The sequence below is a fragment of the Cryptomeria japonica genome, chromosome 5, assembly GCF_030272615.1.
Source record: "Cryptomeria japonica chromosome 5, Sugi_1.0, whole genome shotgun sequence".
In the NCBI taxonomy this organism is placed as follows: domain Eukaryota; kingdom Viridiplantae; phylum Streptophyta; class Pinopsida; order Cupressales; family Cupressaceae; genus Cryptomeria; species Cryptomeria japonica.
The window spans coordinates 884393433-884405608 of record NC_081409.1 but is presented as its reverse complement, the minus strand read 5'-3'; positions in this window follow the sequence as shown (position 1 = coordinate 884405608).

The window sequence follows — 12176 nt, the reverse complement described above, 5'->3', positions numbered from 1 at the left end:
GATTTCACATCCTTTGGAGTGAAAGGTAAACTTGTATCCTTTGTCACACATTTGGCTCACACTAAGTATATTATGTTTCAATCCTTGCACATAGTACACATTATGAGCTTTTAACTTGCCATCTATGCTTAGTGTGCCCTTTCCTTTTATCTTAATTTAATAATTATCTCCAAATCGAACTGAATCTCCATTCCAATCTTCAAACTTAGTGAACTTCTTCTTATCTCCTGTCATATGATTGGAGCATCCACTATCTACAACCCATAGATTTCTTCTTTCTGCATGTAAGGCTATTTGTATTATGAGACTTGATTCTGTTGGTGTAAATAATTATTCATCATGGATATTATTACACCTTACTTAAGTTTACTTAGGAAATGCATTTTATAGTAGCTTGGGTATGAGACACTTGGGTGTTTGTGCCACATTGGGATAGTGTGTGTAGGAGAAATTCCACCTTTTATGGTGTTGATCTTGTTGTTACACTCCACTCTTGTTGTTACACTCCACATTCAGTGGGTGATCCACCTCATGTGGACTATTATATTATTCTCCTACCTACCCACACCTATTTCCTACCTACCCTTGTTTCTTATTGAGCCACATGTCATGTTTGTGTGCTCACATATCCCTAGCCTTGCCTATATAAGCAGGCTCATCTACATTGTATGTAACTATTGAATTGATTATTGATCATTTTCTATTGATAAGAATACAGTTTATTCTTGTCCTATATTGTGTCTCTATCTTGTACATTTCATTGAGCTCTTGATCTTGGCAAAATCTCACATGGTATCAGAGCCATTGGGGCTTCATTGATTCATCTTGAAGAGGCATTATTGCGACGTCAAGAGGCAGATCTGAGGAGCAGCATCTTTTGGAGGCATCCTAGACCAGATCCGACCCCGCCATTGCGTCCAGAAGGCCGTTTCCATGAATTTTGGTTATAAAGTCGGCCTATTTTGGTGAGAAATTTTTTTTCTCCAATTTTGCTATAATCGTACGGATTTTCGAAATTTTTTATATATTGTTTGAAAAAAAAATAATTTATTTTTCTGTAAATATTTTTCAAAAATCAAAAATAAAAATAAAAATAAAAAATCAAAAAAATCAATAAAAAAAAAACAAAAAAGTTTTTGGGGGGTTCGCAGACCCCCCCCGTGACCTGCTGTACCCGCAGGTCCGTGTGTACCGCAGGTTGCAGACCGCGTACCTGCTGCAGACTGCAAACTCTGCAGCACCCCGACCGCTCCGGACGTCGCGTCCGTGCCTGCGCCCGCTGCCGCCCGAGCAGCCGTCCCGTCCTGCCGCATCCTCCCGCCTCCGCACGACGCCGCCACCGGTGCCCAGCTCCTCCTGCCGCTCACCCGCCGGTCTCCGCATTTCGCCGACCGCTCCGGACGATGCCACCGGCAAAATTTTTCCGGCAACCACCACAGACCGATGGACCCACGCCAGCCACGTGGCAGGCGACCACTGGCCCGCGGGTACAACCTGACACGTCATCTCCGTACGGCAGCCCAGTCGACTTCCGTACGACACATCACAGAGCCACACAGTCATCCGTATGACCGCCACGCAGACATCACGCGGCTCACCCAGTCAACAAATCTGTACGGTACGGACCACACAGTCACCTGCACAGTCATTTGCCACGTCAGCAGTCCGTACAGTACGGACGCCCAGTCAGCAAGGGCAAAGTTTTTGCGACGGTCATACGGCCATCAAATTTAAACTAGTGACTTGCTGACGTCAATGCCACGTCATCATTTTTCAAAATTTTGGCAGGCCCCTCTCATTTGCATTTTTGATTTTGCAGTTCAACTTCAAATGGCCATAACTTGCTCATTTTTGTTTCTTTTTTCGAGCAATATTTTTTGAAATGGGCTAGAATTTCATGCTCTCCGTAATGGTGAAGAATTTTTTTGATTTTGATGCACTGATTTTTCAAAAAATGCAGTTTTTGGTGACTGTACCTGAGTAATCCTAGTTTTTGCAACTTCAGAGGCTTCGTTTGGGGTCATACGACCTCCTTTTCAGGTGCCGTTTTTTTTAAAGTGCGTATTTTTTCATCTACTTTCACATGATGCTATCAGATTGATGCCATTGTAAGTAGAAATTGTACTTTTAGATTTTGGCCACTTTGGCTCTCTTGGTACTTGTATATTTGCTTGAATCTCAATTAGATTCATTGCACTATTGATTGAAGTCTCTTGTATCTCATTTGAGAAGTTGTAAAATTTGCATCATAAGTCCACTTTGCCTTGTTTTTCAAGTGGCTCATTGTAATCGCACTAAGTATAAAGTGCCAAAATCATCACTTTGGGGGGGGTACTTTGATTGAGTGAATTTGGGGGGGTGTCTTGTGATTTTGTGCTCTTGTGTTCCTTTCTTTTTGCTGCTATGGGTTCTTCTAAGTTTCCTCTCTTAACTCCACATAACTATGCTACTTGGAAAATTGATGCATGGAGTAAACTTATGGAAAAACGACTCACTCATTACATTGATGGAACTATTGTTGCTCCAGCTGATCCTAAGGCTGATCCAGTTGGTCACTTAGATTGGCTCACTAAAAATATCATGGCAATTGGTACCTTAAGAAAGTATGTATCAAAGGATCTCATTTTTCATATTGAGAAGTGTACTCTAATCAAGGATGCTTGGCAAAAGTTTCAAGACTTGTATGGTAAAGTTGATGAGATTAGGGGATATCAAATTGATAGTGATCTCACCATGTTAGATCCCAAGAACTTTGATACTATACAAGATTATGTCACTAAGGCAAATGAGTTGAGGGCACAACTCAAAGATTGTGGCATTGATAAAAAGGATACTCAATTAATATTCAACTTGATAGGCAAGCTTCCACAAGAATATGCAGCATTTGTTTCTAGTTTCCAAACCCATAGGATGACAATGGGTTCAAGCTACACAATGCCTACATTTGATGCTTTCAATGAAATGTTGATGATGGAACAAACTAAGTTGATAAGCATGGGCATTCTTAAGGCTTCTAAGTCTCAAGCATTAGTGGCAAATCAAGGGAACAAAGGAAATCAAGGAAAGGACAACTCAAACAAGAAGAAATGGCAATCAAAGCCTAAAGACAAAGCATCATCTTCTCCACAATAAGGAGATTCATCCTCTTTCAAGAGAGATAATTCACCAAAGAGGGAGAGACCTACTTGTGCTTATTGTAAAAAGATTGGTCATGAGGAGCATCATTGCCATTCTAAAAAGATTGATGAGCTCACACATATCATCAAAAAGCATAACATTAATTTGCCTAAAGTTTACAAGAAGGATGATTCATCAACTTCCACTTCCTCACATTCAAAAGGAAAAGGGCAAGCATTCATGGCTTCTACAGGTGGGAAGACTCACTCTTTTGGAACAAGAAAAGGAAAAGCTCTATGTGCTACTATCAGTCATGATTCAGAGAGATGGCTTCTAGATTCAGGGGCTTCTCATCATATGGCATCTTCGCAGTCTATGTTCTCTACATTTGAGCCTTGCACCATGCCATAGATTTTGATGGGCAATCATACATACATGGATGTGATTGGGAAAGGATCTATTGACATTGGGGATAACTCCTTCAATGATGTGTTGTGTGTACCCCACTTGCCAAACAATCTCCTTTCTATCTATCAAATCACACGTGGCACAACTAAGAGAGTCGTGGAGTTCACACCTGACTCAGTTTTCATTAGAGACATGGAGACTAGAGCTATCATTGCGACTGGGGTGGTTGATCATGCATCTCGGTTATACTCCTTTTCAGATTTTGTTGATGATGATGATTTCACATTTGATGATTCTATACATGATGATCACATTTCTTGTGATGGTTCAGATTTTGAGGAGAACTTTGGACACTTGAACATGGGGATTCTCACATGTGACCCCACTCTTGAGCCTTGTATTTCATCTCCTCATATTGATATCACATCACCTATTGCACCTGATGATGCAGATAGTGCGACAATTTTGCCTTCATGTGATTCAGTGCAACAGGATATTCATTGTCTTCCAACTTCAGATTCATGGGATGATTACTTGACAGACATTGCAGGTTTATTTATGGAATCCTACATTGCAGATTTGGGAGACATCATTGATGACATTCATCTTCTCTTTGATGAAGGTGATCCTTCTTCGATTGTTGCGAGGGCACACTCTGACCCTCTTGTTCATTCTCTACATGATCATTCTTTCGAGTTTGACATGATTGTGGATACATATGTACAATAGTTGGAGGAGGTCTCTTTATGTTCTGAGGAGACATATGAGTCTTTGGGACATGTTCTACATCCATCTCCACTAGATCTTGGAGTGCCTTTTTCAGCAGTGTGGCACAGTTTACCACCTTTGGAGGGGGTATCTTTCAGCATCGACATGGGGACACTTGAGCAGTTTTCAGAGATTCCTTTCATCATGAGTCTTCTTCATACATCTTCCCTTCATGATTGGGGAGACTTCATGGATACACCTTTGGTTTTGTTTCTTCCTAAGGGGAGGAATGTTGTTCGACGTTCGTGGAGCAGTTTCTTCATACATCGAGCTTCTATCATTGGTGCAGATTCCACATTGAGGGGGGGCTTCCTAGCATCTCTTCTTCTCTCATACGGGGGGGGACTTTTTCCTCACATGGGGTTTTGTCCTTGACATTCTTCTATGAGAGTTCTCTTGTATGTTTTTCATCTCTCTTTTGGGGGAGGGTTTTTTCCCATTGGGTTTTTCTCTCTTTCCCCACTTTGTGAGAGATTTCATTGCATTGGTTTGCATACATTTGGATTTGTACATGGGTACCTAACATGGCCTCATAGCCGGGACCCATCTTGCATTGCTTAGTTGCATTGTAGACTTAAGTGCATTCCCCTAAGTTGCACTTAAGGGGGGGTGTTGGTGTAAATAATTATTCATCATGGATATTATTACACCTTACTTAAGTTTACTTAGGAAATGCATTTCATAGTAGTTTGGGTATGAGACACTTGGGTGTTTGTGCCACATTGGGATAGTGTGTGTAGGAGAAATTCCACCTTTTATGGTGTTGATCTTGTTGTTACACTCCACTCTTGTTGTTACACTCCACATTCAGTGGGTGATCCACCTCATGTGGACTATTATATTATTTCTCCTACCTACCCACACCTATTTCCTACCTACCCTTGTTTCTTATTGAGCCACATGTCATGTTTGTGTGCTCACATATCCCTAGCCTTGCCTATATAAGCAGGCTCATCTACATTGTATGTAACTATTGAATTGATTATTGATCATTTTCTATTGATAAGAATACAGTTTATTCTTGTCCTATATTGTGTCTCTATCTTGTACATTTCATTGAGCTCTTGATCTTGGCAAAATCTCACAGATTCCTTTTTATTTTTTTCTTTTTCTACCCATACTTGCTTGATCTCTTTTCTCTCCTCTACTGCACTATTTTGATAGGATGTTGGTTTTTATTGTGTTGCAAGTGTCTTTTTATGTTTGGTTTCCTTTAGCTTGCAATTCTTAGCAATATGAACAAGATTTTGACAATAATAACATTTTACATTTTTATTGAAAGATGAAGTACGATTATTGCTATATGACTGATACATCTTTCTCCTACAATCATAAATTTTATGACCAACACCATTACAATGATAAAATATGACATTTACATCTCTAAGATCAGCAAAAGGATTCTTACTTACATAATTAGGAGCAAGCCTAAGCCTATGTCTAGAATAAAAAATCTTATGTCCATAAGCATTGCATTTGAAGCAATAACCATGGAATTGAGGAGCATACCCGTTATTATTATTGAAGGTGTTTCTAATTTGTCTCCTTGGAGAAGCATGTCTCAGCCTTCTTGAGCTCTTCCTTGTGTCCTTGACTTTTATGAAACCATCATCATCCACCTTGACTTTACCTTTGGAATCAACATGTTTGTTCTCTATAGTAGCAGCAACATAAGTCTTCTTTGTTGCATTGCTGACTGTAAGAGTTTGCCCATGACCATTACTGCCATAAGATACAAAATTTATGTCCTTATTAGAAGTATTCTCATTGTTGTAACTTTGTCCAGCTTCATATCCTAAGCCCATGGAGTCCTTTGAGTGCTTTTGTTTCTTCAACATGTCATCTAATGTGTTGGTGCTGCCCTCAAACTTCATTCTTGTCTTGAGATCATCCTTGCACTTGTCAAGCTCTTTTATGAGATTAACAATTTCTTGCTCCAACTTTTGACATTCCTTCTCTTTGGCTTCCAAATCTAATTTTGTCATTTCACAAATCCTTTTGACTTCTTCCAATTGAGTTTTCAGATTAATAATACTTTGTTCTGACTCTTCAAGACATTCATTTAATCTATTTTGTTCAACACCAACATTCCTATACTTTTTGTTTTCTTTCCTCAATATTTTAATCTCTTCAAGTGCACACACAATTCAAGATCTAACTCAGCCTCAACTTCATCTTCCTCATCACTATCAAGAGAGCTGTCATTTTTGGATTGAGACCTGCAATCTCTCCTTGACGTATGTCCTTCACCTAATTCCTATTGTGCCATAAACATATTGATTTCTCTTTCATTCTCACTGCAACTCACATCCAAAACACTTTCTTCATCAGTAGCATCACTTTCTATTATGTAAAGGTCATTCTTACTTCTCAAATTTCTTCTCCCTGGTTTGTAACATTTCTTCACCTTTTCTTTACCAAAACTCTTCACATTGTGCTTCTCATCTTCACCTTTTTCTTCATATGGATATTAAGCAGAAAAGTGTCCTATCTTGCCACAATTGAAGCACTTAAATGGAATTTTACCTTTGTTCAACAGTGTCTGAGTCATCTTCTTTTACACTAGTATCTACCTCTTTTCCTTTGTTGGCTGTGTTGAAGGAAGCCTCTCTCTTTGAAGTTTCACCACCAACTGTTCTCATTTCATAAGCTAATAATGAACCAAATAGTTCATCCATGGAGAAATTTTTCAAGTCTTTGGCTTCTTCAATGGCAAAGACCTTTGTATCATACCTTGTTGTCAATGATCTTAGCACCTTTTTGACAATTAATTCATTTGTAACATCCTCTCCAATTCCTCTTATAGAATTCACTATTTCATCCACTCTTTGAAGATAATCAACAATATTTCCTTCTTCCTTCATTCTTAGTCCTTCAAACTGACCTCGTAGATTTTGCAGTTTAGCCTCCTTCAAATATTCTCTGCAGCTTGTCCCAAGTCTCTTTTGCAGATGTGCAGTGCATAACCTTGAAAAACTTCATGTCTGATAATCCACTAAGGATAGCATGATTATCTTTAGCATTGCATTCATATTCATTTTTAGCATTAGGATCAGTAGGAGGAACTTGAGGAACAATATAGCCATTTTTAATTGACATCCAGACATCAAAGCCCAAGGAAGATAAATAGGATTCCATTCTTCTGATCCAAAAGGCATAGTTTGTACCATCAAACATTGGTGCTTTAGTGGAGGAGGATTCTTTTCTAGCCATTGTGTTCACAGACCAGAATCTACCCAAGTTGGAGAAATCTTTTCAAATAGGGAACCTAGTGCTCTGATACCAAATGTTGAACACAAATGGACCACTGAGAGGAGGGGGGGTGAATCGATGGTATTAAAAAAACTTAACTTTTAAATGATCTAACCTTTAATATAAGAAGTCAAGAAATAATGAGTTGAGATTTTAAATACATTCACACACACACACACACACACAAGATATACGAGGAAAATCCACGATGGGAAAAAACCTCTGTGAGAAATGCTGCTAGAGTCTACTTCTCTAATACAGCCTCACAAATAAAAACATTTTGTTTATAACTTTTATGGGCACCAACTCAAAGGAGCACCAACCCCTGAAGTTTATGGGCATCAACCCAAAGGAGAACCTACCCCTAATATGAGCACCCACTTAGATGAAATACAATGTGTAAATATTCAATTACAGTTAAATACCTTGTTACAAATGAATTTTTTTAACTCACTGATTTTCTACACTTGAGATTGTCTTGACTCTTCTCTGCTCACCATCTATATCCTCTGCTCTTTGATCTCTACTCTCAATTACTGTCCTCTTCTTGTCTCTGTACACTATTCTCTGATTTATATACTGCTCATACCTCTTTCTCTATCCTAGTCAGTGTGTATAACTTGTGTGTTATTTGTTGCATCTCTCCGGTCTTTGGTCTCTAATCTATGCTCTTCTTAATCCTCTATTTTTTTTTTGCACTCTACTTTTTGCTTCAGTTTCCTCTTATCTACTCTTCACCTTCCGATTACTCTGCATGCAGTCTTTTCTACAATGTTATTGCCTGATCAGACATCGTGTTATGTACACCTGCGAGATTCCTTCTCTATGACCTCCTTTCATTTAACTTCTCTATATCCCACGTTTTCCACACTACTACACACTTACTTCACCTCAATGGAAATCTACGTACATCAAGTTTTCCCTCCAAAAATTTACAAAATCTTCTCAAGCCACTAAATGGTCCACCTTGTCACTTCATTCCAGTTTAGTAGCCATCCATATTAAATGCTACCTTCTTTATTTTATCAGCTATCTCTGTAGTCTGGTTTTGCTTTAACACACAATCTCTATTATGGACATGATCAATTAATTGCAACATTGTTCAACATTAACTCCATTTCTTGTTTGTTATTTTGACTGAAAAATAATCTCTTTTGGTATGTGTGCTCTTAGATTCATAGACCAGTCAAAAATTTTGTCCAAAGAGCATTCACATGTCACTTACCCTCATGGTGGATGGTGGGACCCATCAACAAAACCGTCAGCTCACAAAAGGTCCACATTGGATTCGTGAGCTGGGTTGATGTGTTTTGTAGATCGACTAACATGTGTATTATATGTTTCACGAAACAACAAAACCTTCCTTCCTGTGGGCTGGAGGGATACATCACTTTTCTTCCATTTTAAAATATCTCGTGGGATCATTTTTTCCAAGTCCTTGTTGCAGGGTGGCGAGGCGCCTCTATCCTCTTTAATATTTTTATCCCACACAACCATCACTCTTCATTTTTTCACGTCGTGGGCAAACGGGTGACACCAATTGCTTTGCTTTTATGTTACCCCGCATGATCATCTGCATTCGATTCTTCATGCTGAGAGATGGCGGGGGACTCTGTTCAATTTGCATTCATGTTACCCCACATGGTCATCCTTCTCCTAATCTTTGAGCATGTGGGATGGAGGGGGTGCGAGATAGTGGGGTACATTTCTTCATGTTTGTTACTCTGCGTGACCATTTCTCTCCACTCAAGCATGCCCCATGATAACGGGACAACATAACATGTCATGTTATTGACTTCCTCTGTCACAGTTTAGCATTACCCTGTAGGGTCACTTTTCTTCCACCCTTCATGTTGTAGGATAGAGGGGGATGCATAACCGTCATGTTATTTACATCCCCATTACAATTTAGCAGCAACCTTTGGTCAATACAGAGAGTTGATAGCGAGATAGTGATAACAATAACACGATGTGTTATGCTATCTCTGTAATTGTGTGCGACTAACATGATGTATTATACACAACTACGACTGCACTTTTTCTGAGTCAAACCAATTTTTTCAAAGCCTTACCAACTCAATGGTCTATGTCTTCTTGTCCAATTTGCAAGTCCCAATAACACATCCCATGCATGCCTTCTATATCTTCAAGTGGGACTAACACGACGTGTTATGTTATGTTGCAACAACACTTTTTCTAGGTCAAATCAATTTGCCCAACACATCTTCTCAACTGTAGACATCAATGACAATATAATGCCAACATGGGCACCCTAGTTTAAAGGTGATAAAGGCTTCAAAGAACAACCAAAAATGGAATTAGGAATATCTACACATCCATCTCTTGAAAATTTGGTTGTAAGTAGCAAGATAGGGGTGCTAGGTGCTCCAGTCAAGGGTTTTTTTGTTTGTTCAAAGTCTTTCCAATGCCTATCTTGTATGCAAGTTTCCTAATGTCAATTTTGCACTTGTACACATAAAAAACATGGAAAAAGGGTTGTGTCATAGAGGGGCTTTCCTAAAGTCAAATCCTGTGTTAGTGTTCTCACTTCCATAATGGCTAACGATGAGATAGGATGTGTACCCCTGCAAGGGAAAAGGCTAAACAAATGATGAAAATCTGAAATGATAAGGTCTTAAATCTTAGGTATGAAAACCTCTCATAAAATCTCACACAAGGCTTGATGTGATGCTCATGAAGTTTTGCAACATGTTAGCTCATGCTTACAACATGACATAACATAACATACTTGATCATAATTGTTGTAGTAGAATTGAATGCTTGAATGCTAGCTCCATAAATATGCTTCAAATTGTTGGTATTTTGGTATGGTTTTGTCATTGATGTCAACACCTACTAAACACTTATCAACTCTGGCGCACTTTGGAGAATCTGCAACATTCATTGGCAAGCAAGTGACTCATGCACAGTCACCGGTATCTAGTACACCGGCAATATATAATGATCACCGACACTTGGAATGATATGGAAAACACTTGGTTATGTCGAAGACATCGTGTGGACACTTTGTCTTGGAGTTTTGTTTATTGGTATATTAGCATTTACATATTTGCTATTACTAACAAATAGGTCCAGGTTACACTGGCAGGTTTATCTTTTCTAGATCAGCATGGCACGCTATGGAGATGACTTATTATTGTTGTAAATGCATTAAGCCGACATATTGAATCAGTTATTGCATCGGGTATTAATTGATATGTAAATTAATTTTATTGTAATATCTTGTAGAGCCAACCTACTAAAATTGGTCTTAGGGTATAGTATAAATGTAAGATCTTATTTGTAAGATCGAATGTGGGTAATGCGAAAAAGGATTGTGTGAAGGTATATGCAAGAATAAGCAGAGCTATACACACAGACATCATTTGAAGATTGAAGGAGGGTTTTTGTGAAGACAGTCAAAACTACACCGGTACTGAATCCAACATATGAAGATGCTATTTTGAGCAGTACATTCTTATTGGATTTAACCATCCAACTGTAGTCAGTGTGACTCCCATTTGTGATTGAGCAGTGAGCTCTAGGCGCTTGGCCTTTCTGCATGTGCAAACCTCATTTGTATACACTTACTATCTGCAGTAGCATCATCTAATTGTGGGTAAGGTTTCCCACCGTGGTTTTTCCCCTTACAGGGTTTCCATGTACAAATATTGGTGTTATGTGTTGTGAATGACTTTGTCTTTATGTTTCATGCATTAATCCTTACCGATATTGCAATTAACTGTTAAAACTGTCTACTGTCATATTGGACTGGTTTACTGGTATTAAGCATTAAGTTGGTTAAGTTTTTCTTGGTTTGAATTTATTTGACAACTGATTCATCCCCCCCTCTCAGTTGTCTCCGGGACCTAACACAAATTGATAATAATTTCTCATTTGACTATGCTTGAAAATGTAGATTCATTTATAGATTGATTAGACTTTGAAATGGGAAAGGAAGTTGTAATGATATGCAACTTACACCTTTTCAAGATACCTTTTTGAGATAGGCCAATAAAGCAAGGTTGACTCATGCAAATTGCAAGACCGACTTTCATCCTTCAAAACTTGAGCCCATTTTGTTGGGATAGGGGCATTGGGAACCATAGTCCTATAAAAATTATAGTAAGAAGGAAAAGAATGAGAGAATAAACTAAATTTACTAAAACAATCCCAAAACTTGGCACATTCATATATAAATTTGGCAGACACGCCAAAATGGGTTCTAAACCTAGTGTGAAATTGTCAACGTCAATAATTTATGACAGTGTAAATAGAAGGGAATTTGTTTATTTCCTCAAGCAAAAATCTAAATTTTTTATTCGATTTAAAGAGTTTAAATGCTTCGTTGAAAATCAAATGATAAGAGAAACTAAGTGTTTAAATATTGATAACGGTGGTGAGTTTTGTTCAACATATTTTGACAAGTTATATAAAGAGCACAAGATTGAAAGACACAAGACAACTCTATACACCCTATGGTAAAATGGAGTTGTAAAGAGGGTGAACTGTTGGTATTTTGGATATGTCAATATGGTTTTGTCATTGATGTCAACACTTGTCAACCTTATCAGCACTTGGAGATCTTTGGTTATGTTCACTGACAAGTCAGTGACTTATGCACAGTCACC